The following is a 6,847-nucleotide window of genomic DNA, read 5'->3' on the forward strand; positions in this document are numbered from 1 at the left end:
GTCAGGGTAAAGGAGAATCACCCTCAGCTAACCCCCGCTTACCCCCTTGGTAGCTTGGCATGAGCAGGAAGGCTTAACTTCAGAGTTCTAGGTGTAAAGTATTTGACCAACACACACAGTAACTTAATGAAAACACTACAAAATTACACAACACAGGGTTAGAAAAATAGAAAATATTTATCTAAACAAAACAAGACCAAAACAACAAAAATCCAACATACAGAAGTCAAGATATGAATTTTAAAAGCAAAAGAGTCTTAAATCCTTTTGTAAACAGTACCTGGGTGGCGTCAAAATAACATGCACAGGCAAGTGTTTGTCGGAAAAGGTAAGCGTTGCGTCGATTTCTCACCTGCAAGCGAGACCCTGCGTCGTTTCTCCTTCTCCGGTCAGGTCGGCCTGCGTCGTTTTTCCTCTCTGCAGGAGAGTGAAGCATTGATCCAGGCAGCACTCAGGTCCGGTAAGCCGTTGCATCGTTTTTCCATGCCCAGAAAGGTTTGTGTTGAAAATCCTGCCACACGGCGTTAGCAAACCGCGCTGTGTGGATTGTGATGTTACCAGCCTCTGTTAGCGATGCAGCATGTCGTTTCTCCAGCCGCGTGTGTCAATCTTCCAGTCACGGAGCTGGTGGCGCGTCGTTCCTTCAGGCGCTCTCGGAGGCCGCATCAGAAATTTTCCCACACGGAGGTCTCTGCATGGATTTTCAGTCTTGGTCTGCCAGCTTCACCTGTCAAGGCCCCAGGAACTGGATAGGGCACCACTTGGCAGGGCAGGAGTCTCAGCAGAGAGTCCAGGTGCTGGCAGGGGAAGTCTTTGATGGCCCTGAGACCTCAACAACAAAAGGCAAGCTCAGGACAAGCCCTTGGAGATTTCTTCACAATCAGGAATGCACAACAAAGTCCAGTCTTTGAACCCTTTCACCAGGCAGAAGCAACAGGATAGCTCCTCGAAGAACAGTCACAGGCAGGGCAGCACTTCTCCTCAGCTCTTCAGCTCTTCTCCAGGCAGAGGTTCCTTTTGATGTCCAGAAGTGATCTAAAGTCTGTGGTTTTGGGTGTCCTTCTTATACCCATTTTGGCCTTTGAAGTAGGCTTACTTCAAAGGAAAGTCTCTCTTGTTTGTGAAATCCTGCCTTATCCAGGCCAGGCCCCAGGCACATATCAGGGGGTTGGCGACTGCATTGTGTGAGGGCAGGCACAGCCCTTTCAGGTGTGAGTGACCACTCCTCCCCTCCCTCTAAGCACATATGGCTCATCAGGATATGCAGGCTACACCCCAGCTCCCTTTGTGTTACTGTCTAGAGAGAGGTGCAAACAGCCCAACTGTCAAGCTGACCCAGACAGGGAATCCACAAACAGGGAGAGTCACAGAATGGTTTAAGCAAGAAAATTCTCACTTTCTAAAAGTGGCATTTTCAAACACACAATCTTAAAAACAACTTTACTAAAAGATGTATTTTTAAATTGTGAGCTCAGAGACCCCAAACTCCACATGTCTATCCGCTCCCAAAGAGAATCTACGCTTTAATCATATTTAAAGGCAGCCGCCATGTTAACCTATGAGATGGACACGCCTTGCAACAGTGAAAACCGAATTTGGCAGTATTTCACAGTTAGGACATATAAAACACATTAGTATATGTCCTACGTTAACCATACAGTGCACCCTGCCCGTGGGGCTACCTAGTGCCCACCTTAGGGGTGTCTTACATGTAAAAAAAAGGGAAGGTTTAGGCCTGGCAAGTGGGTACACTTGCCAAGTCGAATAGGCAGGTTAAAACTGCACACACGGACACTGCAGTGGCAGGTCTGAGCCATGTTTACAGAGCTACTATTGTGGGTGGCACAACCAGTGCTGCAGGCCTACTAGTAGCATTTGATTTACAGGCCCTGGGCACCTCTAGTGCACTGTACTAGGGACTTATCAGTAAATCAGATATGTCAATCATGGATAAACCAATTACATACACATTTTATACAGGAGAACTTGCACTTTAGCACTGGATAGCAGTGGTAAAGTGCCCAGAGTAACAAAAACAGAAAAAACAATGATGCCAAGTCTAACACGTGTCCCCCCCAGCTGAAAGTGGGGAGCAACTACCCAACCTCATGGGAGTTCTCATCACTAAGGCGGAAGAATCTGGACAGACCATCGGCATTGGTGTGTTCTGTACCAAGGCGGTGTTCCACCGTAAAGTCCATCCCCTGTAGGGAAATGGACCACCTCAACAGTTTTGGATTCTCACCACTCATATACATTAACCATCTGAGGGGTCTGTGGTCAGTCTGAACCCGGAAGTGAGTCACAAACAAGTAGGGTTTTAGCTTCTTCAGTGCCCAGACCACAGCAAAAGCTTCATGTTCTATGACACTCCACCTACGTTCCCTGGGAAGTAATCTCCTGCTAATGAAGGCTACAGGTTGATCTAGGCCCTGTTCATTAAGCTGTGATTTAACTCCTCCCCAAGTGCTACACTAGCCAAACCCTGGGACTACACACCAGTGGGTGCCAGGGTACTCTTGGGGCATTTGGGGTCCCCCCTCACTTGACCCACTTGTTCACATGCATGACACTTACGTGGGGGACCCCCTGCCACTGGTTTCCCTTTGGAGATCCATGACTTCTTCTCACTGGGGGGCTGGGAATATTTACCCTGGGAATCAGATTGGGGCCCTTTAGAGAACTCCCCCTGTTTCCCCTTACCCCTACCCCCCTTTCTTCTGAGAAGGACCCTGCCCACCCTTGGCGTGGGCTCCCCCATACCTCTTTAGGACCCTGATGCTCTCTCAGCGGTCCGCTTCCTGCGCAAACTTCCTGGGATCAATCAGCTTGCTGTCAATTAGGTGGTGGCAGAGCTCTGGAAAACATAAACTGTACAAGTGCTCCCAAGCCATCAAATTGTAAAGCACCTCATACGTAGGTGCCTTCCTGCACTTCACCCAATTATCCAGTGACCTGCAGAATGAATCAACACAGTCCAACCATGTTTGGGATTCCTTCCTCTTATAGTACCTGAACTTTTCCTTATACTGATCAGGGGTGAGACCATATCTTGTGAGTAGGGCATCCTTCATGACAGAGTAGGTGAGCCCCTAAGAATCCCCTAAGGATGTCAGAGTATCCCTCCCCTCTACCTCAAAGTGCTTCCACAGACCCACCCCCCAATGAGCTTCAGGGACCAGATTCATGTGGAGAGCAGACTCATACCCCTTGAGCCACAAGTATATGTCATCCTCCCTCTTGTAATCCTTCACTAGGTCTTTTGGAATGTATACCCTTCTCTCAGGCTGCACTGTACTGTTGCTGCCACCATCTCTACTGGACTGGCTTCCCTGATCTATCTCTCTCAAGCTAAGCTCATGAGCAAGCAGTTTCTTCATTTCCTCAATGGCCATCCTTCTCTCTTCCATCTCCCTTTGCATCCTACACTTTTCTAGCTCCAACTGGTGAGCCCTCTCTGCCTGTCTGTCCTGTAAGTCTTCAGGTGTCAGACCCCTGGAGGAAACACTGCTACCTGCCCTGTATACTCTCTCTCTGGACATAACAGGCTCCCCACTACACCATTGTGGATTGATTGCACCTTATCCTCCTCCTCCTCTGTGTGCCCCTCAGCTTCTTTGGCTCTCACCCAGGCCCTCAGCATCTTTTGCAGCTCCTCCTTGGCGGAGCCCTTAATGGGACAGGCAAAATATTTACAGAACTGCTTCAATTGAGCCACAGTATAGCTTTCTAGTTTCCCTAGGTCAAAAGCAGCTCCAGCTGATGCATTTCTAGATTGGGACATGATGAAAAGTCTACAAAGTACAAAGTTCCAAAGGCAAAAATAAGTTCCCAATAAAGTTCAACAAAAGATCAGCACAAAATATGGAAGTAGAACAAAAAAAGAGTCCTGCAGAGAAAAAGCAATAATCACAAGACAAGTAGTATGTGGTCACATAGTGGTCTTCACTTAGAACAGTAGTGTAGACTTAATCACTGTATGTCAAGTACAAATACAAGTCCAATCCCAACCGCTGATCACCAGTGTTAGAAATGGGGTCTTTGGTTGGCAGTCAGATTACCCCCTGTCCAAGCAAGGACCTTCACTCTAGTCAGGGTAAAGGAGAATCACCCTGTAGCATTTGTAGCAACACACACAGTAACTTATTGAAAACACTACAAAATGACACAAGACAGGTTTAGAACAATAGTAAGTATTTATCTAAACAAAACAAGACCAAAACGACTAAAATCCAACATACACAAGTCAAGATATGAATTTGAAAGCAAAAGAGTCTTAAATCCTTTTGTAAACAGGTAAAACACTGTTAGCGTTGAAAAGTACCTTGGTCACGTCAAAATAACACGCACAGGCGAGTGTGTGTCGAAAAAGGTAATCAGTGCGTCGATTTTTCACCCACAAGCAAGACCGATTGTAATTTCTCCTTCTCCGGTTGGGTCGGCGTGCTTAATTTTTCCTCTCCGCAGGAGAGCGATGGGTCGATTCAGGCAGCACTTGGGTCCGGGCAGGCGTTGCGTCGTTTTTCAGCGCCCAGCAAGGTTTGCTTCCAAAATACTGCCACACAGCGTTAGCAAAACAGAGCTGTGTTGGTTGTGATGTTACCAGGCTCCGTTAGCGATGCGACATGTAATTTCTCCAGCCACATGCGTCGATTTTAGCCGTGGAGCCGGTGGCGCATTGTTTCTTCAGCCGCTCACGGAGGTTGCATCAGCAATTTTCCCGCACAGCGGTCTGTGCGTGGATTTTCAATCTTGGTCTGCCAGCTTCACAAGTCAAGGCCCCAGGAACTGGATAGGGCACCACTTAGCAGGGTAGGAGTCTCAGCAGAGTCTCCAGGTGCTGGCAGGGGAAGTCTTTGATGGCCCTGACACTTCAACAACAGGAGGCAAGCTCAGAACAAGCCCTTGGAGATTTCTTCACAATCAGGAATGCACAACAAAGTCCAGTCTTTGTCCCCTTTCACCAGGCAGAAGCAGCACCTGCAGGATAGCTCCACAAAGCACAATCACAGGCAGGGCAGCACTTCTCCTCAGCTCTTCGGCTCTTCTCCAGGCAGAGGTTCCTCTTGATGTCCAGAAGTGATCTGAAATCTGTGGTTTTGGGTGCCCTTCTTATACCCATTTTGGCCTTTCAAGTAGGCTTTCTTCAAAGGAAAGTCTCTCTTGTTTGTGAAATCCTGCCTTGCCCATGCCAAGCCCCAGACACACACCAGGAGGTTGGAGACTGCATTGTGTGAGGGCAAGCACAGCCCTTTCAGGTGTGAGTGACAACTCCCCCCTTCCTCCTATCAAAGATGGCTCATCAGGATGTGCAGGCTACACCCCAGCTCCCTTTGTGTAACTGTCTAGAGAGAGGTGCAAACAGTCCAACTGTCAAACTGATCCAGACAGGGAAACCACAAACAGGCAGTCACATAAATGGCATTTTCAAACACACAATCTTAAAATCGACTTTACTAAAAGATGTATTTTTAAATTGTGAGCTCAGAGACCCCAAACTCCACATGTCTATCCGCTCCCAAAGCGAATCTACGCTTTAATCATACTTAAAGGCAGCCCCTATGTTAACCTTTGAGAAGGATAGGCCTTGCAACAGTGAAAAACGAATTTGGCAGTATTTCACTGTTAGGACAAATAAAAAAAATGAGTATATGTCCTACTTTAACCATACACTGCACCCTGCCCATGGGGTTACCTAGGGCCTACCTTAGGGGTGTCTTACATGTAAGGAAAGGGAAGGTTTAGGCCTGGCAGGTGGGTACACTTGCCAAGTCGAATTGGCAGTTTAAAACTGCACATGCAGCACTGCAGTGGCAGGTCTGAGCCATGTTTCCAGAGCTACTATTGTGGGTAGCACAACCAGTGCTGCAGGCCCACTAGTAGCATTTGATTTACAGGCCTGGGCACCTCTAGTGCACTGTACTAGGGACTTACCAGTAAATCAAATATGCCAATCATGGATAAACCAATTACATACACATTTTGCATAGGAGCACTTGCACTTTAGCACTGGATAGCAGTGGTAAAGTGCCCAGAGTAACAAACACAGCGAACACAGAGTCCAGCACACATCAACACCCTGGGAAATAGACTTGGTATCCTTGGCGTGGTCTCTCCAAACTTTTTACCTCTAACATACACCATATTCATTCTATAGTTTCATGCCCTGAGCGATGACTATCAACTGAGCAGCATGAAGCATATGATTCGACATTTGGTTAATGCGTGCCCTTTAACACTGCATGGCTGAGAAAATGTGAGACTTATATGAAAGTTGTTGTGTGGGAAGTGTGAAGATCGGAAGTCTCTCCTAATCATGGTGTGGCAAGCTGGTAGCTGTGTATCCACATTTGGTGTTGCAGACAAGTTTCAGAATGGAGGCAGCCGAGCAGCAGTGAACCATCAAAGCTGCCCAAAAGAAGATCTGAATGTCACTCAGCTAACAGAAGAAAATACCTTCCAAGACTGAGACTGTTCCTAAATTGAAAGCATTCCATAAAGCAAGGTTTAAACCTGGAAAAACATGGAGGCAATGTTATGCCAATTAAAAATGCTTTACAGAAAAGCCCAACACCAGCACTAGTCCACCCAAACTTTTCTCAGTTGCACCCAACCATTTCCATTGTATTCCTCCACCGGCCATGTGTCACCTTAACTTCAAAAGAGTCCGTTTGAATATCAATGCTTCTGTGAGCATGACCACAGATGAAGGTGGCTTCCTCCTCTCAAGCCATATAAACTGTTCTCCCAGTCTTCCTAAAAAGGAAATCCGATCTTCTCCAACAGTAGGCCAAATTCTTCTCTCTGAAAATTGAAAACAAAGCTCAGACCTCAGCAGGTAGTGCCC

The sequence above is a fragment of the Pleurodeles waltl genome, chromosome 6 (assembly GCF_031143425.1).
Source record: "Pleurodeles waltl isolate 20211129_DDA chromosome 6, aPleWal1.hap1.20221129, whole genome shotgun sequence".
NCBI classification, from domain to species: Eukaryota; Metazoa; Chordata; class Amphibia; order Caudata; family Salamandridae; genus Pleurodeles; species Pleurodeles waltl.